The following is a 12,660-nucleotide window of genomic DNA, read 5'->3' on the forward strand; positions in this document are numbered from 1 at the left end:
GTAAGTAGCATGTAAGCAGCACGAAAGTGACCACTGTGCCACCCAGAAATGGCACCTTGTGGCAGCTGCCACATAATCGTGGCACTTAGTGTGACCAGTGCTGCGTGACTGTGGTCTCCGTTGTCCAGAAACGCCGCCTGCCTCTGCTGACAGACATCTAAAGACTCTTGGGTGACTCTGCTTATCGGCCACTCGCTTAAAATCATCCCGACGAGCTCCGAATCGCCATTTGTTGAAATGAAGATGGTTCATAACTTTTGTTTAAAAATTATGTTGAGTGAAATACTAGCCGACATCCAGCTAGACAGCTCTATATTACTAGTTCAGAATACTGTTTAGCGATAACGTCGAATTAAGATTATAGGAGGGTACGTGAATCTACAGTGGTAGACCGTTAATGACAGCACTAAATTTAAAGGGTTTATTATTATAGATGTATGGTTATCAGTGAATGTTCCTACACGCCATCAGCGTCATTTAAACCTCTGCGAGCGAATGGCATCGCATTTAGTATTTGTGCAATTTGTAGTATATTTCGCTTTGTATTGGTTTATATTGTTAGTCTAGATTACGTCTGTTACGACCCCACGATGTCATGGGTCTAGGTTTGGGGTGTGGGGTAGTAGCATGTGCGTAGTGGACAAGATGAAATTAAAGAAGAACGCGAAAACCAGACGGATACGTAAGAAAACTCTTTACTGCAGAGTGGTAATGGGTAGAAGAGTCTTTTCTACGCAGCAAAACACTGAACAGACACGTACGTACAAAAATACACGATTGACCATAAACCAACCAAGGAAAGGAGCAGTAGACGGCACCAAAGAAAAGAAACAAACAAAATATACTACACTAAGTTAACAAAGCAAGACTCACACCTTACTAACATAAATAAAGAAAATATATCTACGACGATAATCTCAAACAAATATACATACACGGTGCCCGCCTCTATACTGGTGTTTCTTATAAAATATCCCTGCATGGGTGTCTATATAATTGTGCACATGCTACTACGTTCTTACTCCATGGTGGCGATTTTCACAACGCTATTCATGACAAAAGCTATCGCACAAACCCTCACCTCTCACATGAGAATCATGAGCTACAGTTTCTCAAAAGTCACACACAACCGTAAAGGCAATAAATGCTCGCGTCGCCTCCCGGCAACTTCCAGCAACTCCGTCATGCAGATTATGAAGCCGAATATCCTCCCCCTCATCCAAATCACGATCTTCGATTGGCCGACATAATCCACCCGTACCGAGGCAATCCACCTGTTAAACCAAAATTAACCGAAAGAGAAATCAACCTCCCCAAAATCCACAGTTCACGTAACACCGCAGCATCAGCCATCAACCACCGAGCGGCTACTGCCACTCATTGTCTACCACTAATCTAAATTCGACATTATCGTTAAAGAGTATGTGTTCTGTATGAGAGTATGTGGTGTGTGCATGGGCAGTGGCGTGCACAGACATTTTGGGGGGCAAGTGCTGGGGGGAAGGGGGGGGGTACTTTTTAGCGCACGTGGAACAATTCATTATAAAAAAATTACAAGCGCATGTTGAATGAAATTTGACTTTTATTAGTAACATTCTCTAAACGTGAGTTTTCAATGGAAAAAGTCACACCGCCAACTGATAAAATCCATATCCAATATTAACTATAGTCATTGTCCTTCAGTTAACTTCTGTTTACCCTCCACTGTCTGCAGGCATTGTTCCATATATTTTGCAATTAGTAAATCAATATAGGCTTACAATTAAGACAGTAAAAAGACCAAAAAGTACGAGAATGAGTTATAGGCTACTGACTTTTGTCATTACACGAATGCAGATGGACATTTTTCACAGGTAATGGGGAACTTCCCGTTTCTTCTTTCACAAACGAATGTGTTAATTTATGTTGCCTAACAAAACGTATACAACAGAAAACGTTCAGCTTAACACATAGATTTGCAAACTCTACCTTAATTATTTGTATGTGGTCGTCCTCACGTTATCTATCACTGATTTGGGCTAGTGCGACTAGTTTATCAGGTGACCATCGGCTAAAAATGCTTAGTACACACTTTCTCGACATTTAAGATCAGCTGACACCAGGGCCGGCGCTAGGGGGGGGCAGAGGGGGGCATTGCCCCCCCAAATTGTGTCTTTGCCCCCCCAAGCACAATGCAAGCAACGGCTTTTTTTATTATCTCTGAACCAATCACAGAAATGCATTTTGCTTTACAGCGTGAAGATATTTCCTTGCTTATTCCTGATTGGCTCTTTGAGTCATATAAAAATCGGCAGACCGCCCCAAACGGTTCAGTTCGGCACAGTATATGTTCTGTTAGTGTGAGTGAAAGACAGGTATACTGGTAAACACTCTTCTGAGTTTAAACTGACTTCCACATGGTAATATTTGCTTAACTGTGGTTTTTCGTTGCTTTAATGTTACTCACCTCTTACATAGGTGTTGCTTAAATTATTTTATTAGCCGTTAGCGGTTAGGCTAACTTGGTTCTCTTAAACCTGCGCGAACGGCGGAAGCGTTTAAATACTTGCCGCGCAGTGTTGTCCGAAACGATATGTGGTAATAAAAAACAGGGGAATGAACATTTACCTGACGAATTTTAATGTTGCTTTTTCAGATTTGAAAAGTGCTGGAATTTAGGGTAAAGTACTTGAAAATGTTGAAATTGTAACTACTTCGTTTCACAACAAATATCTGTCTGACTTAACAGTTCTCTTGTCTTAGGTTAACAAATACGAGCCTCTTGTAATTCCAGGACGAAACATGAGAGAACGTGAAGACGTTAAGATTGGGCGTTTTGAAAGTGTGATTAAAAAAGCGAATTATTTTGAGTATATGTATAAATATTTAACTTAATTAAGTTTAACGTGCTGAGAAATATTGAACTGGACCTTTAAAGTGAGGTACAAGTGCTTTAATTCCACCTTGTATAGGTGTATGAACCCGGCAAACATGACATTCGAGAGGTGCACGACACCGCGCGAGGCTGCTCTTTCCCCCGTGCAAGCCGTCGCGGCTCATGGTTTAAACCACATATGTCAAAGTCAAAGCCCGCGAGCCAGATCCGGCCCGCGAATTGATTATCTATGGCCCCCTGTATGATATTTAATTACTATTAGAACCGGCCCGCAGGCTACAGCCGCCCGATGGTGTTTTGTACGCACAAACACTACATTCCCCACAATGCAACGGTAGCCCGCGAAGTCACTGCAGCGCGAAGCGTCGCGAGGGTCCGCGCGGCGAAAATGACGTAATCGCAGTGCCTCCGCCAGCGCAATGAACAAAGTCATGTCTGCAGGGTTCATACACCTTTATAAGGTGGAATTCAAGCACTTGTACGTCACTTTAAAGGTCCATTTCAATATTTTCCAGCACGTTAAACTTAAATATTTATACATATACTCGAAATAATTCGCTTTTTATTCACATTATTTAATGGTTGTTTATTTTCCCCAATCTTAACGTCTTCACGTTCTCTCATGTTTCATCCTGGAATTACAAGAGGCTCGTATTTGTTAATGTAATACAAGAGAACTGTTCAGTCAGACAGATATTTGTTGTGAAACGAAGTAGTTACAATTTAAAACATTTTCAAGTACTTTAGCCTAAATTGCAGCACTTTTCAAACCTGCAACACAAAGCAACATTAAAATTCGGAGTCGCGCACTATGGTCACTCGCGAAAGTATAAACCTAAATCAGCAGTCAGAGCAGACATCAACGTTCAGCTATCCCCCTTCTCAAAAATGACTAAACGTAAGGTGGACACTGAGAACGGGTTTCAAGCCAGGTGGGAGGCAGAGTACATGTTCACGGAGGTAAAAGGTAAACCTGTGTGTCTTCTGTGTGTCTTCATGTGATTTTTCTTTGAAGGAAGTTTGCTTTTATATGTTTGCCTGTTGAAAAATGTTTTCACTTGAAATTACTGACAGATCCATAAGAAAATAGTGCTTTATTCATTTAAACATTAAATAATATACACTGTGTTAGGTCTTGGTTCAATAGGTGCAATCATTTCAATATGTTTTAATAAACATTGAACCAGTCCGGCCCTCGGCTTGTAGCAAATTTGTTTTTTTGGCCCTCTGTGTTTTTGACTTTGACATCCCTGGTTTAAACGATTCCTCGCCATCACAGCCAGTATTGTTATACTGTGCATAAATACCGCATTGTACCAGTACGTTTCATAACATCAATAAAAACTTCAATACTTTACCAGATTTTTTACCATTAAAGTGCAGTAGATTTCTTATTTTATGTACTTTCATATTTTTTTCTTTTTCAAAATAGAAATGTGACGAATACTCCCTTTTATAACAGAATTTGTATTCTTTTGTTTTCTTTATATTTTAATTTCCCAGTAATATAAATATTCTCACTCATTCCTATTTCCATGTTTGAATATTCTCAGTCTGTGTATAGGTACATTTGTCAGCCTTTCAAGAAATAGAGTTGTTCTATTAGTAATGGCAGTATTGAAATGAAATACAATTAGATAATCTTTGTTCTCCATTTACATAATCAACATGTATTTTTTAATCATTGTGTTTTAAGTTTTAAGTTCGAAAATGTGCATTTTTATTTCTTTACCTAATACATCACTTTAAGCCAGTATCAATAGTCATCATTCATGCACAAATCAAGCCTTGAATATATTTCTGGCTTCATAAACATGACTATCAACATGCCCCCTCATTATGTTTTACTGCCCCCCCAAGCAAAGCAGTCCAGAACCGGGGCTGGCTGACACTGTAGATACTTTTAAAAAACAGCTAAAGACTTTCCTTTTTACGCAGGCGTTTAGTTAGTGGTGGAGGTTGCAGCCGTTGACCTTGTACACTGTATTTTATTTCTGTTTTATAGTGTGTGTTTTTGTGTCTTTGATTTATTTTATTTTATTTTCCGTTGTAAAGCACTTTGTGGCTTGTGCCTGTGAAAAGTGCTATATAAATGTATTTTACTTACTTACTTACTTACTTAGTAGTTTAGTGCTGTATGAGACATTTTACTGCACAACAAAATGATTTCACGTTGGGCTTAGAGGACAAACGGTACGATTTGACTTGATGTGTATGTGACCTGGCTGGTGGGGACGGGAGAAGAAGTCTATCTGTGACCGTGTGTGCTGTGCTGAAGACGCTTCCTTCCACTCGCTGAACTGAACTGCTGCTGCAGCGCATCTGGTGTGACAAAGGAATAGAGAGGTCGGGTGTGTGCGAGGTGGTGGCGCATTTCAGGGCATTGTTTTTAATCGCTCAGGTTTTCAAAAGATCATTTCAAACCGACCTCAGTAAAATGATAATAATAAAAAACGAGGTTTCAAAAGGGCACTTTCGTTGATAAAGGGCAGAGTTGGGGTCTAATTGTGCACGCCACTGTGCATGGGTAAGTTTGAGTGTTTTCGTGTTTATCTGTACTCGTTCTCTGGTATGTTCGCTTTAGTCATCCGTGTAGCGGACCACTTGGATTAATCACACAAACAATGCTCGGAGCTTTCGACTGGTGTATCTTTATTCTCTCCTCATTTCGCCACCGACATTTGACACCGTGAAAACTACAAAATGTGGCAAAAAATAAAAAATAAACACAAATGCCCTAGCACCATACCTCATAGATAATGTGTAGAACAGGGTCCAAACTTTAAATGCGTCACTCCTAGCAAACTTGCACATGAACTCAACTTTATGTTATGAGCCGCAGCTCTTACTGAAAACAAAACAACAATCACATCTCCCTTCGTTTCAAATTAAATAAATCACTCTTTTGGATTAATACAATTTTTCTTCCTACCTCCTTCTGCTTCCAAGGGCGCTAAGTTTGAACTTTGTTTTACATTTGACATACAACAACACAAAAAAAACGAAGCCAACTACAGTAAAATATCTTCCACAAGTGTCAACAAGGAATATAACAAGTAATTCGTTTGTTCTTGTGTTTTTTCAAACTCTGGAGCAACGTACATCGAACGCGCACAGAAGAACTCGCGCTGAAGAGCTCGCGCTGAAAGTCTCGTGCCGAAAGTTTAGTTCAGCGATAACAGGAGGTAGCAGAATAATCAAATATTCAATAATAAACAAATAAATAAATATAAGGCTGTCATTTACAATCCGTGTTGTGTCGCTGTAGTGGTTTGTGGTGTCGTAGACGTTTAGTCATGCTTCATCATGATCGTGCTGTCCGTGTGTCTTCTATTATATTAACGTAGTTAATTTAATGTTAAATGTGAAACCCCTTATATAAAATGCTCTTCTCATCAAGTGTCCTCCCACTGATAACACTTCACCCCCACGTCACAACATAAAACAGATTTATTACAGATTGTTCATCAGTGAACGTTCATCACGCCATCAGCGTCATTTAAACCACTGCGAGCGAGTGGCATCGCATTTGTAGGATTCGTGGAAATGAAGATGGTTTATATTTTTTGTTTGTTAATTTATGTTGGGTGAACGATTCGGAGCTGACCGACAGCTCCAAACTACGAGTTCAGGATGCTGTTTAACGATTATGTCGGGAGCCGCTCGGCTGACAATCTAGACTAACAATATAAACCAATACAAAGCGAAATATACTACAAATTGCACAAATACTAAATGCGATGCCATTCGCTCGCAGAGGTTTAAATGACGCTGATGGCGTGTAGGAACATTCACTGATAACCATACATCTATAATAATAAACCCTTTAAATTTAGTGCTGTCGTTAACGGTCTACCACTGTAGATTCACGTACCCTCCTATAATCTTAATTCGACGTTATCGCTAAACAGTATTCTGAACTAGTAATAGAGCTGTCTAGCTGGATGTCGGCTAGTATTTCACTCAACATAATTTTTAAACAAAAGTTATGAACCATCTTCATTTCAACAAATGGCGATTCGGAGCTCGTCGGGATGATTTTAAGCGAGTGGCCGATACGCAGAGTCACCCAAGAGTCTTTAGATGTCTGTCAGCAGAGGCAGGCGGCGTTTCTGGACAACGGAGACCACAGTCACGCAGCACTGGTCACACTAAGTGCCACGATTATGTGGCAGCTGCCACAAGGTGCCATTTCTGGGTGGCACAGTGGTCACTTTCGTGCTGCTTACATGCTACTTACACGCCAAACAGGGACCGCACTCTTACAGGAAATTTAGCAGAAAGACGCGCCTCTTAATGACCTCTGATATGTTTTGTGATTGGCCAGATGCAGTTCGATTAGCTCTGAGTTTGTTTGCTCATCCTACGTATCCCGGATGAACCGCATTTCAACCTGAACCTGAATTTCAACCCGAACCTGAATTTCGACCTGAACCTGAATTACAACCCGAACCTGAATTTCGACCCGAACCTGAATTACGACCCGAACCTGAATTTTGACCCGAACCTGAATTGCGACCCGAACCTGAATTGCGACCCGAACCTGAATTTCGACCTGAACCTGAATTTTAACTCGAATTTTTGCATACCTGCGAGGATTTTACAGACTGTTTTTTCAAGTAATAATGATTTCAGGTTCAGGTTCTGGTGACACTATAATAGCTCCATATAATACCGAGTAATGAAACCAATTCTACATCTCTCTTTAGCGTGTAGCAGCTTGCTAATGTAGCCTATCATTACTTACTGAGAAATCAATTGTTGGTAGTGACCTATTCGGTCACCGATCGATCACCTTCTCTGGGTCAGCGTTTGATAAATCGCCGAATTCCTAGTTCTGACGAATTCTCATAACTAGTATCAATTCAAATTACATCTAAGTTTTTTTTCCCGTTCAGCAACTGCATCCACCATGCATTGACAGAAGAAAAAGAAAAAACACTCGCGGATGTCTGTACCAAAATGTCCCTATCAGTTTGCGCGCTGAATGCCCACGTGACGAACTTAAATTAAAGAAAATATTAACACATACTGCTGGCATCTCTACTCAAATGTTTCTTTTTTTCCCTTTTCATAGTGAAAAATAATGAATTTATATTTAAAGAACCATTGTTTTGTTTTTTTTTACTACATAAAGCAATTCTAAAAAATAAAGCAGAAATAACCTGGGGTTTAGCAAATCCAGGTGACACAAAAGGTTTTAATGACAAGCTATTATCACTTGAAACCAGAATATACTGGAGCAGCAGTGAGACATGTCTCATTAACCTCCTCTTTTCTACGTCTTATACTGGAGTCTTATACTGGAGACCTGTCGGTTAGAGGGCCTCCGATGACATCACCACCCAGGTCAAGCAGAGTTTTTCACTGAAGTGAGACCGACTGCACCTGCTCAATGGACCACTTAACCTTTGCATTCCAAAGTCAATTTTTGGGGGTTTTTTTTCATTAATTCATGACTTTCAAAATGAAAGAAACTGAGATATCAGCATATCTCCTAGCACAGGGGTCACCAACCTTTTTAAAACTGGGAGCTACTTCCTGGATACCAAATATTGCGGAGGGCTACCAGATTAATACGCATCAATCGAACGAAAGTTGTTGACCGGGGGGGGTGCGAGTGTCAATTGCTAAGCGGGAAGACCGCTAGCAACCGTGGACAATCTATAATAGTAGCAAAAACATAAACGGTGCAGCTCATTGGTGCGTGGCACTATAGTAAGCTATTTTTAAAACAAGCCCGCGGGCGACTCATGACACCCTCACCCACCTGGAGCAGAAGGATTCCTATGTCCGTTTGCTCTTTGTGGACTTCACATTCACCTTCAACACCATGATTCCCCAGACCCTGGTTAACAAACTCTTCACACTTGGACTGAGCCCTTCACTATGCAACTGGGTCCTGGACTTCCTGACCAACAGGCCACAGTCTGTGAGGATCCACAACATCTCCTCCTCCACCATCACCCTCAGCACAGGCTCCCCTCAGGGCTGCGTGCTGAGCCCCCTCCTGTTCACGCTGCTCACACATGACTGCTCAGCCATTCATCCTGGCTGTCATATTGTGAAGTTCGCAGATGACATGGCAGTGGTCGAACGCATCACAAACAGTGATGAGTCCGGCTACAGGCAGGAGGTGGAACACCTGGAGGGTTGGAGCAGAAAGAACAACATCTGCATCAACGTGAAGAAGACGAAGGAGATGATTGTGGACTTCAGAAGGGGTGAACAGACCCACCCCCCTCTGCATGTTGGAGGATCTGCTGTGGAAGTGGTTTCCAGCTACAGGTGGGTGTGCACCTGGGCGACAACCTCAGCTGGAGCAACAACACCTCCAGTCTGGTCAGGAAAGCTCATCAGCGGCTTTAATTCCTCAGGCGGCTGAGACGAGCTGGACTCGGGAGCTCAGTTCTCCTCTCCTTCTATAGATGTGTGGAGGAGAGCGTGTGGCACGGATGCTGCTCGGCTGCAGACAGGAAAGCTCTGCAGGGGGTGGTGAAGGCTACACAGAGGACTGTTGGAGCCTCCTCACCACCACAGACATCTACAGCTCCAGATGCAGGAGGAGGGCCGCCTGCATCATGAAGGACCCCACCCACCCAGCACACTCACTGTTTGTCCTGCTCCCCTCAGGCAGAAGGCTGTGGAGCATTAAGTGCAGAACTTCCCGTCTGAGGAACAGCTTCATCCCGGAAGATGTCAGACTCACCAACTCTAAATGAGAACCAGCACTCAGTTGGTCTCTCTGACAATCTGCACTTTACTCAAGGACACTTTACCCACAGTCACTTTTTTTTTTTTTACTTGAAAGTACTCAGATTTATTTATTTGTTACAGATTTATTTTGACTCTACTTATTCTATTTTATTTTTATTCTATTTATTTCTTTTTATTCTATTCAATTTTTTTATTATATTGCTGCTATTGGGGTAAAAACTGGGACCTGGGTTCTAAATTTCGTTCCACCTCATGTACCACATGTGATGTGAATGACAATAAAGTCTCCTTTAATCATTGAATAATATCCTTGCAATAGCTTTCCAAAATATAATACTTCCCTCTATCACCCACATAAAACAACTGAGCGATCCAATAAGATGCCCATTACTGACTATATCACTGCCCAATAATGTCATTGACAATCGTAATTCACATTTATGCTTTAAAACAAACTGTGTAGCACAGGCGAACCAATGTGACCAACAACGACTGCACATCCTGCATATCCAGGGAATAGCACATTATCACGCAGAGACAAAGTAAGAAAAACGACATGCGTTAGATTCCTGCACCTCAACTACCCCCCGCTAGTAGCCTGGGGGGCTGTTTGTGTCCAATTATCCAGTTTTAATTCCCTCTTCAGTCGTGCAGCCACAAAGAGGCAATTTTTGCAAATAATATGGTGGTGATGGTCATTAGTGATAGTGTAGGACATATTACACACGTTAGTACAGGTTAAATTAAAAAGGTTGCATTTCTTTCTTTTCTCCCGTAGAATGTGGAAAGGCCGTTTTTACCTTTTTATCGTTCCGTTTGAGCCGTGGTGCAAATTCATGTGGGCTCGCGCTTCGTATTCCTGTGCACGAGCAGCGTTAGACTGTAATTCCGTGTATTCGGACACCTCCACAACCTCCGGCCGCTCCGCCGCGACCGCCCGGGGAGAGATGCGCGTTGGGGAGGTGCAGCCTGCCTCTTCGTGGTGCCTCTCAGCCCCGTTATCTGCGCGCCCCCATTTCCAGAAGTCGCCGCTGGTTTGTGCGGTGAGGAGGAGAATGGTGGTTGATGTCATCGGTGCTCCGGCAAGACAGCCTCTCCTCCTTGGTACCCCCCCCCCCTCACACCTCCCTCCCTCCCTCCCTCTCGTGACGTGACGGTGGGCGCGCTCTCCAACAGCAACAGCGTCCTAGCGGGCCAACTAGTTTCATTAACACCCCAGAGCGCGCGCACGGGGACAATTCGGGCTTTTTGCTTTTTGTTCCACACCTCGCGCGCGCGTCTCGCGTTTATATGGGACGTTTAGGCTGTGGCGCGTGCGGACTCTGACAAAGCGATTAGTCCGCTCGTGCAGTTATTCTTCAGTTCGGTTGTTCTTGCGAAGAATAATTATATTACCGCATAACATTCCGCTCGGTATTATGATTCTCCACAACAGCAGATATCTCCCAGTCCCGGAGACTCACCATCTGCACAAGATCGCGGTTTTGTTCTTGCTTCAAGGCACTTGAAACAATTTACCTGAATAATTACTAGGCCTAAGCGTCTCGTGAAATTACCCAGGTAGTATACAACATTTACACAATCCTGCAGGACTGTCCTAAAGCTGGGACAGAAAACCAGCGATGGTGTCTGAATACAGTGTGTATTAGAATGTGAAAACTGAGAAAACGTGAGTAAATGCCAAATATAGGCTCGAGTTACTCTATACCTGTCACCCCTGCTCCAAGGTCTACTGTCATGGTTTCATAGTAAGGAGTTATATTGCTTGCCTTAATTAGCTTGATGGAATGAGTTAGATGGTGCTGAACCGAACTTGTACTGAGACCTTCTGAAACAGGAACACGGATCCGAAGAGAACTTGTTCAAGACGCATTCTGAAGTTGCAGTTTTATGCACCGAATTAAATGTTATATTAACAAAAAGCCAGAGAGTGGAGGGGGGAAAACGGGTTTTACTGTTTCATTTTGACAACTGGAAACGTTATTAAGTGCTGCGTAAATGAGGTTTTAACGTTAAGCCCCCAAAAAACTCAACTGCACACTAAGCTTAAGCATATCTACGCTAAGCATATATGAGCTCCACAGATGCGGAGGGCGTCCAGCTCCGTGGATGTAGAGTGGAGCACGGAGGAAAGTCCTCAGAGAAACGACTACACGCGTTTATTTCGGGCTTAACAGCTAAGGGCAGAGTGTTGCAGAGTTTTAGTTCACAACAGTGGAAGGTTTTAAAAACGTCGATCCCGCAGTTATATTTAAGTGTGTGCGTGTTCTGTAACTAAGGGCGAAATGTCAGGGATGAAATTAGCAAAACTTGAGTGACCCCTGTCAGTAAAGGGGAAACAGCACTCTGGGTGATCTCAGACAATTTACTGTTGTTTCCTATATACATTAGAGGATCAAACCCCTCTTAAGAGCCACAGAATCCCCCTGAGAGAAGTAAAAGAGGATCTAAATGCAACGAATGCTACATCGATGCTTCACGTGAGGCTCAAAGCAGAAGGAGCAATGAGATTGAGAGTAAATGCTAAAAACAGAACCACCTTCGCCCATGGTTTATTTTAGAAAGGCATCAGAATAGAACAGGTTGTTGCCATGTTCAAACTCTCTCCCGGTTACCCCATTATATCCAGTATGTAATACAATGTAAAAGTTGCGTCTTTCTTCACTGAGATTGCATCACATGATCCATATTTGCATTCTGAGGTAAAAAAAAAAAAAAACAGTACGTGAACCACTTTGGCGAAAGAACACATTTCCTCAAGATAACGGCCAGTTCTCACTCAGGCAAAGGACAGTGGCCAAATCTGTTTTATGAACTATAATATACTGCCCCCTTGTGGCCGCAGCGCGAACCTTCTCGTTTGACAGTCGTAAGTAATCTTTGTCTGCTGATACTAAACACGTTTTGCAAGGCTACTGAATTATTCGCGTGGCTTACAGCACAACCGGCTGAGGTCGGACAACCACTAAAACCGGGTGAGATGGACGAAGTGACGGTGATCTTGCGCTGCGGTTACAAGACGCAGCAGGAGGTGTCAGCTGACGTCATGATGGAGTCCTTTGTTTGCT

At 42.5% G+C, this 12,660-nt stretch overlaps 1 protein-coding gene across 1 annotated transcript in view; it reads right to left on the minus strand.

Annotated features, from left to right (window-relative positions):
- LOC143483349 (receptor-type tyrosine-protein phosphatase S-like) overlaps positions 1–6,860 on the minus strand; it is a 52,377-nt gene extending 45,517 nt beyond the window's left edge. Inside the window, exons 1-2 of the mRNA XM_076982191.1 lie at positions 5,808–6,860; positions 1,082–1,274 (exon numbers count right to left, since the gene is read on the minus strand). The gene's annotated coding sequence lies outside the window, so the exon portion shown is untranslated. The remainder of the gene's footprint in view (positions 1–1,081; positions 1,275–5,807) is intronic.
- Between the last annotated feature and the right edge of the window lie 5,800 nt (positions 6,861–12,660).

This window comes from Brachyhypopomus gauderio, chromosome 19, assembly GCF_052324685.1.
Source record: "Brachyhypopomus gauderio isolate BG-103 chromosome 19, BGAUD_0.2, whole genome shotgun sequence".
Taxonomy (NCBI): domain Eukaryota; kingdom Metazoa; phylum Chordata; class Actinopteri; order Gymnotiformes; family Hypopomidae; genus Brachyhypopomus; species Brachyhypopomus gauderio.